Source organism: Dromaius novaehollandiae, chromosome 4, assembly GCF_036370855.1.
Source record: "Dromaius novaehollandiae isolate bDroNov1 chromosome 4, bDroNov1.hap1, whole genome shotgun sequence".
Lineage (NCBI taxonomy): Eukaryota > Metazoa > Chordata > Aves > Casuariiformes > Dromaiidae > Dromaius > Dromaius novaehollandiae.
The window spans coordinates 25311631-25330811 of record NC_088101.1 but is presented as its reverse complement, the minus strand read 5'-3'; the positions used below and the strand labels follow the sequence as shown (position 1 = coordinate 25330811).

Genomic DNA, 19181 nt, shown 5'->3' with positions numbered 1-19181 from the left:
CATGAAAACTAGGTTTATAGATTCTGTATCTAGATACATCTGCTTCCTTTCAACCTTATCCCTAAAATTGTCCTACAATGCTTTTCACCAAAAAAGGGATAAGAATAGCCATACTGACCAGACTCAAGGTCTCCAGCAGTACTAACAAGGAATGACTGTGGAAGAGTGTAAGATTGTGTCTAGCACAGTGGTATTTCCCTGCATTATTTCCAGACTTCAGCAACTTACGCCATATAGTTCTCTTGCGTTGGTACGTAATAGCCTTGTATACAGTTTTCTTCCATAAATTTTCCACTTTTTGAAAATAAACTTTTAGCATCCATAACTTTGACTGTCCATGTTTTCTAAGCCTCCATGGTTTGGCCTGCAAGGAACCACTTCACCCGCTACTATCATTTGTGGCCCTTTAGTTCTTCTGTTGGAAGAAACAATGAATGTTCGTTTCCTTTCCACCCTCTTTGCGCTACTCACGATATTCCCTCAGTCTCTTTTCCAGCCTGAGTCATAGTGTATTTATTCATGCAGGATAAGAGCTGTTCCATGTGTTTGATCATCCCTGCCATCCTTCTCTGAACATTTTCCAAACTTACATTATTTCTTTGAAAGACAGAGACTAGAACTGCATACAAAGTTCAAGATGCAGGCACACCATGATTTATGCCATCATGTAATCATCTCCTCTGTTTTCCTTTTTCTTGATTTCTTTATAATTCCCAACATTCAATTTGCTTTTTTGACGATTACTGAGAATAGAGCAGATATTTTCACAGAACTAGTTATTGTAATTCCATGATCTCATTCCTGAAAGCTAATAATCAGCTCAAACTTTTTGGGGGGCAAAGCTAGAACTGTTTCTTTCACTTCCTCTTCTAACTAAAAATAATTAAAATAAACAACCCATTTCTCTTAAATGCTCTGCATCTATTTAAAAGCAGAATGGAATTATTTTCCCTTCTGCGGTTTCCCACTAAAGTCTACCTGAATATTATCTTTAACTTCAATGAGAAGAAGACTGCATATTTTCTTATTCACGCTGAAAAGGAAAATGTATTTAAAATTATTTCTGTTAAAGAAAATTGTTTTCAGTAAATAGGAATCTGTTTTCCAAAATTCTAAACATCCATGTTAGAATAAGATTTCTTTTGCAACTCACAAGTGAATGTACCTTCCATAATCAAAATGTTACAATATTTTGCTTTGGAGTAAGCTGACTTTAAAGGAATTATATCAGATATGAGTATACTGGAAAACAGTAGGCAGAGTTTGTTTCCTAAAGCAAGTTATTCACACAGCACAGTAACAGAAACAATCCTGGACCCCTACACTGATTTCTTCCTCTTTTTGCTCGTCTTCTTACACTAAGATGTCCACTCGCTGAAGTAAGTTACAGTAACAAACAGCAATAGCATGGATCCAGTAAAAGTGCTGTTGACTCTTGACTGGATACCACAGGGGCTCATGAACTCAGTGCCTGTGAGAGTTCATGAAAAATCTTAGAAAAAATGAATTCAAATCACAGAGGACTTGGCCCCTTTTAACTGAGGTTCTAATTCAGTTGAATACTTCCAGAGATCTGTTCTTAAAGATGTCCATACGGCACACAGAAAACCTATCTCTACTTGCTTTATTTGTGTGATGCACATTACATAACCTCAGCAATGAATTCCGCATGTTCTGGTAGTAAGTAGTGTGTTCTGTGGTTAAGAACAAAAAAAAAATATAGCGACTCTAAATATTGGAAGACAAAGCAGAACAGTCATTTGGCACCATGGAAACTAAAGGGGCTGGAAAGCAGTGACAATGACACATGCCATTGTGAGTTGTGCTGCACAGGTTGCTAAAAAACTACTGTAAAGGAGGTGGGAACAGTCTCTCACCTTTCACGCTTCTGTGCTTAGCAGCACCACAACAACAAGGTAAGAGTTTTGAGTTTCTTCCTATTCTTACTTGCACTTTGTTTTTTTATTTAAACAGGAGAAGACAAAGCAGAATTAAAATAAAGCAAAGCACTGGACTTCATAATGAGGATGTTCAAGTATTAACACGAAGGATGAATTCAAATGCCCAGATTCACTCTAAACCTCTGTGTGGGACTGTCAGCTCTTGACTCACAAGATAAAATTGTTACATGCAGCCTGAAGATAACAAAGATGGTCTGCTATATTGCTGAAAAGCCACCAAACTGGATTGATTGTGCTAAGTACTGGGCCAATCCGGTTTACAAATGGACTAGGCAGGAAAGTGTCTGCCATTTTATTTTGAGAGGGGAAAAGATGAAGTGAAATTATCCAACAACCCAGCTGAAATCCTATCCACTGGGAAACAGTGGATGAGAAGCTCCCATAGGATTTATGAGGCAATGTATTCCTTAACCAAAATGTCTACTACATTTGCCATACAGACAACCATAAATGAATAAAAATTGCCTACCTAACAATCACATCAGGTGTTTGAATGTATTTTTAATATTATACTTGATGCCATTGAAAAGAGTAAACCTTAAACTCCAATTTTTTTTGAACTATTTCTCTTTTCTCCCTAAATATCTGGGGAAAAGGGTAGTACATGACATAGGGTACAGTCTTCCCTTTTCTATTTCGTTTCCATCATAATGCTCACCTGCCACATAGTCCCTAAGATCGTGGTTATTTGCAGAGGTAAAAAAACCCTATTTTTGCATCCCTTCTTTTTTCCCCTATATTCGAATATTAGTTAGGGAGCATATGCTGAGATCATACTGTGTTAGCTTTTAATTAGAGCAGCATATAATCACTATCTATGGGCTATCTGACTCACTATTTCCCTAAGGTCCTGGAAGAGTTTTCACAGTCCACTCTGAGTCCAGGGCTGCTCTGGCAGCACTTCTGTCAGTGGCTGAGCTAGTTGATTTATAGGTAGCTTGGGAATGTGTACATGGACTTCAGTCAGTAGTAAAGACATACATTCAGATTCTGAATTGCCAGGATAGATTTTAAGTACTCACATGACATTAATATAAGCTGAGACAGATGAGGAAAGCAGATTAGGAAGCTTTGGGAGAATTCATTAGAATGAAGCAATTCAGTAAGGACAACACACAGACTGGACTTCCTATACGTAAGACAGCACAAATGAATAAATACCATTTATTTGAAGGGTAAGTAAAGGCTGTCAGTCTGGTATTATCGCATGAAATGAAATCTACCTTGGCATTTGTCAGTGGACTACATATATATACACACATACATACATCTATATATTTATACACACACACATATATAAACACCACTTCCTACTAGTAGGAGGTGCAGGGAATGGCACAGGAGCTTACACTATACTTGCTGGTCCTCCAGCCAGGAGGGCTTCTGCTAAGAGGTTTGAAGAGTCTGAGGTGGAGATTTGCTTAACAGTATTTCATGATGCTCCAAAACCAAAACCCAGCTGAATCAAAACCCCCCTGAACCTTCAGAAAAGTTAGTAGTTTTAGCAGGGAGGATTGTGGGCTGAAAGTGATACAAAGGGAGCAAACAAAAGAAAGTACTATGTTTGAAAGTGAGGATAGTCTTGTAAAAGAGAAGACAACCTAATTTAGATGCTTTGAATTACCTTCTGGAGAATTTTCAGACCTTTTAGAGGCTCTTTTAATGCACAGAACTGTCCTCCTCTCCTCTCCATATTACTTTCATTGTAGTCTTCCCCTACTCCTGCCATTATATCTGTCAACCTGAGAGACTAAAGTCCTAAACTAGGAAGCAAAGCTACATGTCTGAAGTTAGGCAGTGAAAGAAGCAAAGCTACATGTCTGAAGTTAGGCAGTGAAACATTAACCTCCATGTCAAATGATCCTGAATGTCCAAGCAGCTGAAAAAGTTTGCTTTGTTTCTCAAAGAGCAATAATGAATCCATCCCATACTTTATCAGCCTAATTGGAATAGGATAAAGCAACCTTGCTCATGTGACACTTAGACCTTCATGCTTTTGAATGGTCACAAAAATGAGTTACTTTACTATGGAAAGGAGTGCCAAGGAAGACTATTCAAGAGAGAAAGAAACTGTGTATGTAAAAACATATTGTAATATTGGCATTTAATTATGATACCCTTTTTTGCTCATGGCAGCATAGAAAATACTGGATATAAATAATAACTTCTACTCCTTACTCTTACCTTTAAAACACTAAACCTCCGAAGAGCAAAGAAGAAATGGGGATTAGAATCCAGTGCTGAGAAACAGACGTGTTTTTTATGGAAGCCAGTGGGACTGCCAAGGTGTTAGAAGCTGAATTATAATCAAATTCTTTGGAGGACTGGAACAAAAGCAAATTTTTTATTGATACAACAACTAATACTACTGCAAGATGAAAAGTTTGTTTGTTCTTTTAAAAATCTGCTTTTTGTTCTTTCAAAAATCAGGGAAGTTACTTGTCACCAAACATCTGCAACCTGCATGATTTACAGTCTTTCTATGGTGGAAAGAGCCACAAGTAGAAGTTTAACTATTAAACAACTGATTCCATTGAAAAAGAACAAATGAGAGAACATTACTGACATCTGATCAAAGGCAAATATGAAGGATGAACTTTGCAGAAAAATCCCTTCTGACACAGTGCTATTAGGACCTAAAAAATCAATAAAAGAAAAACAGCCCCAATCCCATCTTTCAAAGAAAATGTAGCTAGTACCTACATTGCCTTTGGAGTTTTATCGGTTATTATCACCACTATTTTTTCTGTCAAAAAAATAAATTGAAAAATATATTTTAATAGATTGTCCTTAGAGTTCATCCCACCAGCTTTTCGCCCTGTCAGATTACCCCAGAAATACAAAGAACGTTTACTCATAGCCAGAATCTAGATTTAAGTCTGGTTTGGTTCATCCCCATCTGAGCATATACACCATGGAAATGCATGTGAAGGAAGCCCAGGAATTCTCCTCTCTTCTACTTTGTTCCACCCCTCCCCTCCTCTCCTCCCTAACTCCCTTCCCCAGAATCATCCCTGCACATGTGACTGGAGGCCTGACCACTGAATAAGGAAAAAAAAAATCTTAGACGAGAACCTATTTCACTTTCCAATCAGTTTAAACGTCCTTTCCATACCTTTGATATCTAAAACTAAACAACAGCACCTGCTTCTAACTTCCTGTTTTTTCTGCTTTGAAAATTGTGGGATTTTTCATTACATAAAGGAAAGTTTATGATATGAAGATGAAGTACCTTTTAAAACAAGCAATCCAAAAATGAATTATCTCCCCGTGCAGCCTTTGGCACCCCAAGCACTTTGATGTTCTGGGGTTTAATTTGATTCTTCACTTCGTCCTGTATTTGCCACAGACCAAATTATTCTTCTTACTGAAGATACTGAAAGCTCAGAGATATTATCCTATTTACTGTACCACAACTTTTGTTTTTCACAGCTGCAGATTCCGCTTTAGCAGGCTGAGCTCCCTCCTATCAGGCTGCTCGTCACATATTATTGTCTGGAGTCATACGCAAAAAATTCTGGTTTCTTGCAATGGTTTCATAATAACGAAATGGATCCTGCTGAGAAACATATCAGAAGTAGGTGTTTTCAAGACCTCATACCTCCAATCTGTAGGAGATCTGCTTCAATATTTCTCTGTAATTACTGTAATCTACGTAAAATCACACATAACAAGCAATGATAAGATAGAACACAGACACAAAAAATTAAAATATGAATATCTGCCTGGCCTGGATAAGCAACTATTCTCATGCTAGCCCATTAGGCAGCTTTAATGGTAAATGAGATTTTGAGGGGGAGAAGGAAAAGCTGAACTTCACAATAAAGCATAGGATTCTTTCAAGAAAATCAAGCTTGAGGCAAGGAATTGATCTTTAATTATCTATTTATTCTTGATTCTGCTACTCAAGAGTTTTGGCTGCCACTGTTACACAGGACTCCAGGAATAATGAATATTTCAACTACTCTTTAATGATAAACCCTTGTGAGAAAAGAGAGAGACTCACTTCTGCCCCTTACCACAATCACTGCCTTTGCTGGGCCAGCTTCCTCTCAATGGCACCAAAGGAGAAGAGGTGCATTAGAGACCACGAAACTCTGTGAAACTTGTTCTCAGGTCAATATCACCAGTTGTAAATTTAGCCTCAAAAACATTTTAGTAATATTTCAAAATACAGCACACCTTCAGAGAAAATAATTTATGCTTTCCTGAAACTGTGTCACCGACACACATCTTCCCTTAAGGCTGTGTGAAAAATTCTCTAGTTTTCAAAATATCCAAAACAATTGCTAAGATTAGTATTTTTTTTCATAAGTCTCTCATGTCTCATGCTTTGTGTTTATCTTTAGCCCTTAAACTCCATGTACCTCTGCCTCCTCAGTTCTTCCACTTGTTAATTACACATAAAGAAAAAAACGTACAATATTCTTTTCATGCAAGATCATTCTTACATTCAAAATTTAAAGGTGATTGCATGTGACAAGTTTGTTTGCCTTAGTAAAGAGAGACATGAATTTAGGTTTTAATAGTTTCTTTCTCCCCAATTGACCTTTCTGCTAATGAAATATTGCTAAACACCACGTTAAAAAGAACCTTTGCATTTAGTCTCTTTTACCTTGATGACAAGGTTGGATATCCTTCACTAATTTACTTCCTGCTTTATTTTCTTCTGCTGAAGGAAATTCATTTTCAAACACCTGCGCTGCTTTGCATCACCATTCACCTATTAAATAGTGTGTCTTGGTCTACCCAGTTTCCCTTTTTGTATTTTGTCCATTTATAATAAGCAACAATAGCTAGACACTTGGCATTTTATTTCTTTGCAGCTTATATTACATTTCTGGGAGAAGAAGAGAGAATATGAAATGTTATTTAGATGAACTGTAGCACTGGCCAGCCAGTGACTAAAAATATACAAAAGAAATGAAAACCTCATGAACCTTAACATGCAGATACTATTTTTCACTTACACCTGCAAATTTCCCCATTGAGTTTAGCAGGAGCAAACCTCTCCTCTGCACAAACATATGATGTACTCCTGTGAGCACCATTTCCAGGCAATGCTTTCAGACATCTCAATTTAGTGAACTAAACTTTCAGAGTTATGGTCTTAAGTTAAATAGCTAGGGAAGAGAGAGAAATCAGTTCACTAACCAAAAGTTTCATATAATCCAAGAGAAGATGGACAGGTAAAAAGCATTTAATCCCCCTTGCCTCCAACAAACAATTTAAAATTAAAATGTCCCTTAATTTGGGATTTCTGTAATTTTAGGCTATCTTCTTTAGATAGCTCTACAATATATAGGCATTAACGTTTGTAAGAGCATTAAAAATATAAGCTGGCCGCTGGCCACTTGAAAAACCAGTTCAAATCAGAGCACACAGCTAAGATAGAAACTTAGTTTGTCCAAAGGCAGACAGTGCTGTAAAGTTGCCTGAGACTATGAAACACAGTTGCAAAGTTGTAATTTTATATTTGTTGCAAACCAGACAGTTTTCCCTGAAGGACAGTTTTCATAACAAAGCTGCTAGACTTCCAAGGGGCCTCTGCCTGCAAGCTCGATTTGCCATTAAAGCACCAAAGAAGGTGTACACCAAAGTGTCCATCACTCGCTGTGTGAGGCACGTGCACCAGCATGGCTACCCAACCTGTCTGGTGTCCTTGCTTTCCTTGCCCTCTTCCCTAAGCAGGTCTGCAAGGTAACAGCCAACCTTTTTGCACAGCAACCATTATACAAATATGTTAGCATGAGAACGACCTCTGAAAGTTCCTACCTACAAGCAGGCCTCCTTCACTCAGAGTTAGAGCTCAACATCCCACCTGGTTTGGCCTAGAAGTGGGCAAGCCCCACTGCTACATACTACAGGATGAACTGAGCTGGATGCTCGGCGCGTGTCCCAGTGTCTCTGGAAGGCGTAGGATATGGGGGGTTCTGCGTGCTGTGCTACACCTGGATTCCCTCCTGTGGTACTGCCGCATGCTTGTTAAATGGAGAACATCACAGGGAACGACCGTCCAATGGATCGCCCACCCACCAATCTTGTTACGGATAAGCACATTACTGACCCAAATGAAAGCAGAGATTCAACCTCTGGCCTACGTGTTACACTAGAGCTGAGCCAGGTAATCTTGACTGAAAGTACTGCCAACTGCCGGAGGGAGATTTCTGTCCAGGGACAGTGGGAGGGTTAGAAGCAATAAATAACTAACTTTGAATAAACTGTGCAGTGAGGATGCATGAATCATGGCAGACAATAACTAAATGTCTTAAACAACATAACTGGCTGCAGAGCAGCCTTTCTGGACCTGAAGACTTACATCTGCCTGGGCCGCAGCTAGCAAGCCTATGCCCAAATGGAAGATGAAGGACTAAGAATGTAAAAAATGCCTTGTGATAACAGCAGAAGTAGGGAAATGAACTGTACATTTTGGTGCAGCAAAGACAGCAATGTAAATTCCGAACATAGAAGTGTGTAGTCATTACAGCAGTACTACAAAATGAGAAAGATGGATGTTTTTGTGGGCAATCAACTCCTCTGACAACATCCATTCTTAGCAGACACGCTCTGCCTACCTTTTGGTGCGGGCACAGATGCCATCTTCTGCTTATGTTTCCAAATACTCTTCCAGGAATTTTCATGGACGAGAACGATTTGAACATTGGCTCAAAGTAGAACTTAGTCTTAAGAGCAATTTGGCTTCAAGCTATTTTCATTTATTAGTCTTTCATTCTCAGACATCAGCTAAAACATTTATCTAATCCAAAATGGACCCCGCTGTTGACTCACAGTACCTTTGTCATTTACCAGGCAACCCAGATTTTTTATACATAATCCCATATTAACCCAGTAGACATTTTCCTTGATTAGTGTCTACATCAAGAGAGTATACAATTAAAATGGGCCTTCTGATATGATCAACTGTAATGGTTTGGGAGCAATTACCTTAACAGATAGTGAACAGAATTCTGCCAAGACTTAAAGCAAAATAAAACCAAAAGCATCTTTCAACTAATTAAGAGCTTCTTAATTATGTTCATTTTACTTGGAAGAAAATGGGTACCAAGTAACATCAAGTCCTTATATGAAAGACATCTGATATACATTCAATTAACTTTTGGATTAGAATAGGCTATTTTATACACCAAGCCTAAATCTACTGAGCAGTTTAATCAATTAATTTATAAAGTCATTAAATGTAATAAAACATTGGCTTATGTTGTTATGAAATCAAGGCTGCCTACACCATTAAACTCCACACATATCACTGTTCTAACAGAAAATTATGCACATTATTGAAACAATGAAACAGATAAGCAAGAGTGTTAAAATGTATTTGTCCAGTACTAACCTGACATTTTTACTGTAGCTCATTAATGATGAATATTCCACTTAACGTGGCTATTTCACTGAATTAACACAGAAAATACTGCATGTGCCAACTCATTGAGATTTTTCTTGCGGAATCTCTACTTGGGGCTCATTGGTATGCTCTGTTGTGTTGAGAGCTCCAAGTAGAAAATACACTTCTCAAAGGCAGATTTTACAAAACAGCAGAGGTCAGGAATGCTGCATTTTTATACATTAGTAATAACCTCCAAAGATGGTAGAGGAAACAAAATGTTGGAAGTGTTTATTGCAGCAATTCTCAAACTTTTTCAGCTCGTCCTCCCACCAGCCCTACATTTTTCCAGTGGAGGTGTGGACCTGTTTGTAACCTAGTCACGATCAGGTCACTTTTCACAGCAGAGAGCAGTTTCTTGAACCACAGCTCATCACCCCAGGGACCATGAACTGCATGGTTTACAGAAGTAACCATGAATTCCTAGGGTTCTTCAGACCAAAGACTGAAAATCTCTGGTATGGTAGAATGAACTTCCTCTGAAGTTGGTAATTTCAGTTAGTGACACCAGCACCTGGTTTTGCCTGCACTTCTAGAAATGCTAGAGTGTCTGCTATCCAGGGATGGGGCTAGTCAGTGGCAGCACAATTGTGATGTCAAGAGATTAAATGTGTTTTCATCATCACTCTACGCATTGTGCTGAGGCCAGTCCAAGTAGCATGTAAGTGATGTTGGAAGCTTCCACAACTTACGGTGGCCTTTTAGCAGCTGAAATAAATGAGATAACTTGGGTCTTTTATGAACAAGCGAAGCCCAAAGGAAGTTTTGTGCATCCTCCTCTGCATAACTAGTAGCATAAAAAACGCAGCCATTCCCCCTCTGAGCCTTGATAGTCCAGTGAGTTGGCAGGAAATTACAAGCTTAGTTGGAGGAAAGGGCTAGATTTTTTGTGAAGATTTCTGAGTAGGCCACTGCTTAGGGACAAAATAAGCTAAAAGCTTGGGCTGAAGATTGGACAAAAAGTTTGAAGAAACTGGTGCTTGTATGGTTCTCGAGTGCTTAAAAAAAAAGACATTGGAGAAACACTCAGGATATTCGTCTGCTGAGAGGGAACTCTTGCTGATAAATCTGATCTGTTATTACTTGGAGTGAGTTCTGGCTGAATTCTTTCATGTCAATGAGCAGCAAAAGATTCCCCACCAGCAAACAAAGGCTGGCATCCAAGCTAACTGCCAAAGAGTGAGAGGTAGGCTAAGCTCCTGGCCCAACCACCTCTGCCTATTAGTCCTCAGAGCAGGCAGGAAGCCTGAACTTTAATAATAAATAGCTTTAGCAGAAATTGAACTAGTCTACAACATGATGGAGGAAAATGTCTTTAAACTTGGACCACTAAATCATGAGACCAAACTCTTACTCCAAGGACATGAGGCTCACTCTGGCAGCTAATACTTTTAAAGCTGAAGCCTTTTGTGAATTAACCTTTTCACAGGTATGGCAGAGAATATCAGACGGCATGAGCTTCTTTGATTATGTGCTGTAGAATCTAAAAAATACATATTTGGCAATAATCTAAATAGTAGTAGCATTTTTATCAAGGAAAGAGCACCAAATTGGGATGAACTAAGTTTTTTTCAGAAAAAGATGACACCTACTTCACACTTTCACAAGTTGAGGATAAATTAACGCACTTAGAGATTGACCGCCTGCTGCTTCAATTCATCCAAGTGTGTGTGCATATGTGCACAAACATGCACAACACCTAGGACAGGATCCTTTCTTAGATATAGATCCTGTTTCTCAAGTCTGAGAGGTAGAAAAAAGTATTAAGAATTCCTTCTTTTCACAGAATGACCACCACTAAAATAATGGTTATAACATCTAGAGAGAATATTAATGAACTGAGAAAGACTACACTGCCCCTCCTGATACTTTTCTTTACTGGAAGAAACAGTGTGCTGTACTTCACTACAAAACCTAGATTCTTCCTCCACCATGTACATACTGATTTTTTTCTGAAGTCTGATTTTCTAAAGGTAAAAAAATGCTGTACTTCACTACAAAACCTAGATTCTTTCTCCACCATGTACATACTGATTTTTTTTCTGAAGTCTGATTTTCTAAAGGTAAAAAAATGCTGTACTTCACTACAAAACCTAGATTCTTCCTCCACCATGTACATACTGATTTTTTTTCTGAAGTCTGATTTTCTAAAGGTAAAAAAATGCTGTACTTCACTACAAAACCTAGATTCTTCCTCCACCATGTACATACTGATTTTTTTCTGAAGTCTGATTTTCTAAAGGTAAAAAAATGCTGTACTTCACTACAAAACCTAGATTCTTCCTCCACCATGTACATACTGATTTTTTTCTGAAGTCTGATTTTCTAAAGGTAAAAAAATCCTGCACCGTGGATGATTTACCCTCTCAGTGATGTATAAGTTACCCAAAAGAATTATACTTACTATTCTGTATCAACACCTGTAGTTCCAAGATTAGTTATAGGGCTATCAGAGAGCACTGCAGTACTGTACAGAAACGGATTAGGAACATATTTGCACTACTGACCTGAATCTCCCTCCTTGAAGTGTCATGCATTCCAGCTTTGCTCTCCACTGCAGCTGACTTTTCAATATATTTTCTGTTAGTCCTAAAGAAGAAGAAAAAATACATTACCCATTGTCTAGCTAACCCAGAAATACTTTTTAGATCCACCAAATAATTATTCATTTTACACACTGAGTCTCATGGTTAAAACAATATACCTCTTGTAGGAAATCTTCTATACAAGCTAGCTGTCAAACAGAAAATGGCACATCAAGGCTAGCGGAACACCCTGCATCAGCAAGAGCTATTTATTAACTTCTTCTGTTGAAGCAAACTTCTAATTTACGATTTTTTTTCAAAACAAACAGGGAAGTTAGAGAAGAAAGTAACATCCTGTATGGTTTGTCTGTATGTAGCAAAAGATTCTTTGCATCATAGTTACAGCAAGACATTGTGATATCCTGTAACAGGGACTTTAAGTTGCATAAGGGGTCAAATTCTCCTAATTTCCATTGTCTTTTTTTCTTTTAATTCTAGCCGGAATAACTTAGTAACAGTAATTGTTTCAAGTAGAGATTTTAAACAGTAATTAGGAATTACTCAACAGATTCCCGTTCTTAAGTTTCCACTCACAATATGTAAGACATCTTATTTAGAAAAGGGAATAAGCTTAAACCAAACTAATATACTCCATGAATTCCGAACTTTAGCACAAGGTAGCATGAATGAAATTAAGTTTTGTTGACTATATCATTAGCCCTCCTTTGCGGTTCTGCCATATATATATGGGAACATCATCTTTGATTCTTCCTAAATAAGACGAAGACACTCAGAGTGAACTATTTTAAGATTAGATCTTCATATCAGAATTCTTCATACTAATGACATGCAGAGTCTTTGTATTAAAGAAACAGGCTGTGCAGGAATACTTGCATATTGAATTAGATTATTTCTCCTCTAGAATTCAGCATCACCAGAAATCTTTTGAGAAGCTATTCCCAAATTTCTAATAAAGTACAAAAGCAATGGTGTCTTTAAAGTGATGTCTACCTAATGTTACAGAACTGCAACAAGCTTCTATTATCTGACATGTTCACTTCTACAGTGGTTCCACATTTCTGACTGTGCTTTAGGTCAGTTTTAGACTGGGAGCAATACTGTCTTTTTAATACTTTTCCTTCTGATTAACACAGTTGATTTTTTTTCTCCAGTTGAGTGAATTATTTCACCCTAACACCATGAGCACAGTTATGGAGGAAACGCTTGCAGTCCAGGGTAAAGTTACACGTTACAGCCAAATAGTTTTTTCCAGGGCTAGCAGGCTGCCGTGGTTCAGCAGAGGGCAGCAAGCTTTGGAGCCAGCCCAGGGAAGGGGGCGGCCTGTGGGCTGGGAACGGAGACGCTCGCTCCCTTCAGCAGTGGCAGACAATGCAACTGGCTCAGCTTAAAGTGGTGATTTCACCCAAGGATAAAATGTCACACAGCAGCTTTGTCAGAGCTCACCGGAGCCACATACGTTTACACTGGTGGAGGATTTATCTTCATAAATCTGTATTTCTGAGTAAGGGAATAAAAAACTCAAGGGCATATACTGTGACAGGAAATGGCGCCTCTTATTCTTTAAAAACCCTCATGTCCCTGTGCTCAAAAACCCCTTTGTCAACAGCCATACAAACTGCTCAATAATTAAATGGTTCTGACAAGGTTTTCTAAAAAGAACCCTCCTGCAGCGGATGTTGTTAAAGACCTGATTTCTACGCAACTGTGATATTTTCCCTTTGACTGGTGTTTGTTATCCTGTCTCTAGGAGAAGCAAGAGAATGCTGTAGACATCATAGTAAATATAATTAGCATTTAAACACAGGGAAACATTGACTCTCATGTAGTCTTAGAAGTACCAAACATTGGTTTACATGCTAGCTGAAAATCTGGCTTCCAAATGTTATGGTCAGCAATTCTGTAAGGGTGATTTATTTTACATATATAGATATACTTTAGTGATTTTATTCTGCTGGACTCTAAGTTAACTTTTAAGAATTCATTCACGGACACAATGACCTCGACAGTTAAATATATCCCTCAGTGACATACAGGAAAGCAGAGGGTACAGTTTGACACTATATATATATAAAAAATATATATATATGTATAAACACATATATACGTGTGTGTGTATATATACACTATATATAGTTTGACACTACATATATATATATAATAGTTAAGCTTGCTTCTGCCAAAAAAACTTTTGCTCCTACTGCCCCCGGTGCTATTGTGCCCTCCTTCTCTTGCTCCTTGGCCCTAGGCTACGGGATCCCTCCCTCCTGTCCCTCGCAGCCCACTTCCTGCCCCGGCACCAGCTCAGGTGTTTGCCAGATTCTCCACTGAGTTGTTGAAATTTGCTAAGCCTGCAAGAAAAGAGTCCCATGACTTTTCTTCTGTCACTGCAGCTGCCTGCCAGGCAAGCGAGTTGAACTGGCTGAGGGAGAGGTGTATGAGCAGCAAAGCTGGTGCAGAGCAAGTGCCTGGAGGAAGTGGGCAGTAACTGGGGCTCGCGTGTGTGGGTGCGCGTGCGTGCATGCATGCATGTGTGTGTGCATCTGTGTGGAGACAAAGAGAACGGGAACACTCTTTCACAAAAATGAGGTTGAAATGGGCTCAGAGGTACAGTCAATCCATACTTTGGCGCAAGCAGAGATTCATTAACTTACGCAGATCAGAGTCTACAGCAGAGGCTGCCCTTCATTATCTGCCCTTGGTTGCACAGTCCTGTACATGAGCCACAGAAGGTCTCCTCTGCCTAGCAACTGCATGCGCTACATTGCCCCTTCGCTACGTGCTTTAGAGGCAAGGACACATACCTCCACCTTCAGTAAGAAAAAGGAAACAATAAACACCTCTTGCTCTTTAAGCACGGGGCTTTCAGATAAAAGGCACCGAGACAGTATCGCCAGACTGAGGGCCAGTATAATGACTCCAGTAAATATTAGGAAGGACATTAAAAAAATGCAAGTTTTCCTGCTTTGGGTGTTCCGGAATTACTCATTAAAGACGCACAGAAGGAACAGCAGATAAAACAATGCTGTTAAAATGAGAAAGTGAGCATAATGAGCAATGTATTTTACATTTTTCAAAGTAGACACAGGCAGGCCAGCTTGGTGCAAGGCTTTTCATAATCTTACGTGGCTACAAAAGCAGTCTGCCCTTGCTGCCTTTTGCACTCTGCTACGCTGTGTGGCTGCCTGAGCTGTACGTTTGTTCTCCCCGTTTCCAGGACCTCCTATGTGGACAAGCTGATTGAATAGCTCCCTACAGCTCTGACCTACTATCCTGCCTTCGACTGAACAACTGGATGTAACATGACAGGACATTAGTACAGAAGACTCCTCTCAGCCTCAAAGCTACTGGGGTCTATTCTCCTCTTAAGCTGGATCTTAACCCTCTGATGTACTCAGCTAGTGTTCGCCAGCAAAATCCCATTGAAGTCAGTGGAGCTCCCCAACATGTACCAAGCAAGGACATAGATCATATTCCGACATACCCTGCTTTATTTTTCAACTCATTGCCTAAAGAATCTCACCAGTTTTGGACAACTGAATAGTGAAAATTCCAGGTTCTTTTTCAATTCTTTTACATGACATTTTTTTTTCTCTTTATCTTAACTGGTTTTTATACTTATAATTACCTGCTATAAGCTTCTTTATCTGTTGTAGGCTTATTTTATCTTTTTTGTCTTTCTACTATCTGTTTGCAAATCAATGAAAGGGAAGTTAAATTGACTAAGTATTCATTTCCTTGTGTCTAGGTTTTTTTTCTTTATTGTTGCACACAAAATACAAGTGTAGACTTTCTAATAAATGAGAAGGTATAATTCTCTTCTCTATTTGCAGTTAGATATGCATAAGTGATATTCAGATACAGTACTCCTCTAGGACATGGTTTTTAATTGCTGAATGTACATGTTGCAAAACGGGTAAGGGACCTCCCAGAGAGCTCTGACCAAACCGGGATGCTAATGAAGCAGACTGCAGTGGTCTGTCATGGGGAGCAGTGGAGGCAGCACAGCATCAGCCATTTGAGACTGTTCCCTACTGCTCTCCAAGGGCTGCAACAGAGGTTATAAGGAGACACAGGAAGGTCCAACAAAACCAAAAACTTCTCCTTCCAAGGAAATACACATTAACACCTCCTCTGCACAATCCCAGTGGTCCAAAGAAATGAGGTTTTAAAATTATGTTATGCTGAAGAACCAAATTCAATATTCTCTATATCTAACTAGCAGTTTGTATTTTCAGATGTGTTATAAAACAAGAGCAAATTAATTCTCGTAAGATGTGTGTTAAAGCTGGGTGAAAAACAAGTATTCCATTTTGTGGTGCAAATAAATCTCTACATATACACACACAACCATTCTGGCTCTGTTTTTGATCTGCATTAGGCTGAGGCAGAGGCCTTTTCAAACGCGTGAGGTACCAAGAGGTGCATCTCAATAGCAAAGAAGTCAGAGCACGCAACCAAAACACCTTACAATTACCACTTTGTGAAGATATTCACACAGGAGGTGAGAGAAAAATTCTAAGAAATAAAATTCCCACAGGAGGCACAGATAGATGCACTTCATTGGCAGAGCTGTTGGGATACTTACCCCCAGCGTCGGAAGCCTCCATTTGTTATCCTGCTTAATTGTACCAGGTATCTTCTCTGCAAACTGAGTGCCCTAACTGATTTGCTTTCATAGATTTCTCAAAATTTTGTCCTGGAGCTAATTGTGGAAGGTGGTATGTCTCTGCAAAAAGACTTGCTGAATTGTTGAGGCTATGCTGTTGGAAAAAACCACTGATCAGTGTTTTATTCTATTTGACATGAGAAACTGAGTCAAGTAGATTCAGGGAAAGAGAGCACTCTTTTTAATCTTGTTACTTACTCCTTTTTCTCCCAGTAGGTCAACCTGTTAACAAGGTTTAATGAAAAGCAGCAGAGCTTGACACTAAATGATTAACATGAAATCCAGAATTTGTCACTACTGAGGAATACCTGTGGTGTATATGAACTTTGGTAGATTAAAATTAAATTTCCAATCTGAAAAAGGAGTTGCAATCCTTTTTTCTGGTAAATCTTCAGCATTCATGGGCATAAAAAACCCAACGCCTCATTCCAGTGTTAATAGGCATTATGTGAGAGCTCTCTAGCTGGTATATCTTTGAAAAATGTAAGATAAGGGCACAAGAAAGTTATTTTTTCTGGTATCAGAATAAAAGAGTTGCCTTTGTTTACTGCAGCAGCAATACAAACTTTTATGATACTTGTGGGATGACGATTTCCACAGTGGTAGTTCTATCAGTGCTGTTAGCAGCCTTTCCAGTCTCTTGAGAAAGCTTTCACACTCTGAATGTGCTGGCAAAGGGCTGGAGCTGCTGCAGCAGGCAAAAGCACAGACAACATAAACACTCTGGACAAAGGTCCTTCTTACTGATGCAGTACGAATCCGCAGTACTTCCATAAAACACACTTTCCTGTCACAAATATTTTTCCCAACATGCTAGGAGCAGAACCTCAAAAAAACTGAAGGCAACCAAGCGGGAAAACTGTGTTTAATACAACCACCTTCTTCTACTAGAATGCTCTAAATTAAAGAGCAATGAAGTAGCTTTTAAAATTTTACAGTAAGGGATCATAATGCTTTGAATTCCAGTGTAAAATTTTACTAAGATGGTGCAAGAACTTAGAAACCTAATCTAACAAAAAACCACACCTGCAGTATTAAAGATAGAATTCACCTCACTTAACATTAGCTACCTACAGAGTGGATATCCCAGATCTCTTTTCAATTAGTGGAGAGACACGGAGACCCTGGCGTTTCTTGAGCATGACTCTGCTGTCCAAATGGAGACCTCTGCTTTAGGATGCTATAAACTGCAGGATAAAATATGCTTATTTCTCTTTCTTTACCATAAAGGGAATGTAGATGACAAGCTCATATACTATATATATATATATTTTACATATCTACATCTGGGCAGTCTAAATCCACATTAATGTTGCAAATAGCTTTCAAAAGAGGCTGTGTAATCAAGATTTTTTGCTTTAGCATTTATGCTACTTTGAGATTTCATGGCTTGTTTGATATAAAAACAGAACTGGATGTTAGAGGGAAAGCTTTTATATATTCAAATTACAGTAAGAAGTTTTAATAAGAAAAATCATTAGTATAAGTTTGGATTAAAAACAGGTTGAAGGCCATACACAAAGACCGCAGTTGAATACCAGGTGGGGAGCAAGGTGGGACACAGTATTTGGGACAGCCAGCACATGTAGTCTTGCTTAGTTTTGTCAGCAGGTATGTGGAAAAAGCAGCAATGCTATTTGAACAAAACTGCTTGTAATATTAAGCTTCAATGAAACTCAAATACTAGTGTGGATTAAAAAAAGCATTAGCAGGGATAGCAAACAATAGGCAACAGCTTCCCCAGGAAAATAAGATTCAGATTGGAATAAATGTCAGCTAACGGCTGAAGAATGAAAATCCAAAATAATGATATTCAAGAAGAGTGAAAATTTGGAAATCAGCAACATTGAAATAAACCTAGAGGTAATAGTGGAAAGCTAATCAGACCTCCGTTTGCAACAAACGCAGAAGTCTGAAAGGTTAATGTAATTTTGTGTTGCACAGACATAGGCATTATATAAAGCACAGAGAACTAATGGCCCCTTCTCTGTAGCTTGACTACATCTGACATACTGCCCTGGGTTCTAAGCAACTCATTATTATAATTTAGCAGAGAAACTTGTGACACCTAATCTCAATATTTTTGAACAAGTAGGTTCAGATGACATTTCTCAAACTATTTTATGAGGATTTTGTCAACTTTAATAAGCTGCACACTAGATAAAATGGAACTGTATGATCCAAAATAGCTAATCGTGTTTTCCACCTGATTTTAGTCTGTTTTAAAAGTTTTTCAGGCATAACACAAACTTTTAATTAAAATTTCTATAAGGCAAAAATTCTAGACGTGGTGTGATCTCCCTGTCATCAATACAGTGGCTAGCATACCGGTCAAGTGCAAAATCCACTACTTCCCCATTTCTAGTTGCCCTTTCCTCCACACATCCAGTATACTAGTGACATGTAGGCTCTGAAGTTGTAAACTTCACAGGTATTTTTCAAGCATGTTGTCATTCATTATATTATATTGATACTGATATATATCAGTTAAGCAGAGCTGATGGAAGTAAACTGACAGTCTGGAAATTATCTGACCTAATAAATTGCAGTTAAAAATGAAGATTATGTAAAAACAAAGCAACAAACCACCTAAACATGATGTGAAA

General features: G+C 38.6%; 1 protein-coding gene across 1 annotated transcript in view; it reads right to left on the bottom strand.

The window, feature by feature from the left end:
- LOC112980897 (bifunctional heparan sulfate N-deacetylase/N-sulfotransferase 3) overlaps positions 1 to 11919 on the bottom strand; it is a 189632-nt gene extending 177713 nt beyond the window's left edge. The window contains exon 1 of the mRNA XM_064510628.1: positions 11871 to 11919. The gene's annotated coding sequence lies outside the window, so the exon portion shown is untranslated. The remainder of the gene's footprint in view (positions 1 to 11870) is intronic.
- Between the last annotated feature and the right edge of the window lie 7262 nt (positions 11920 to 19181).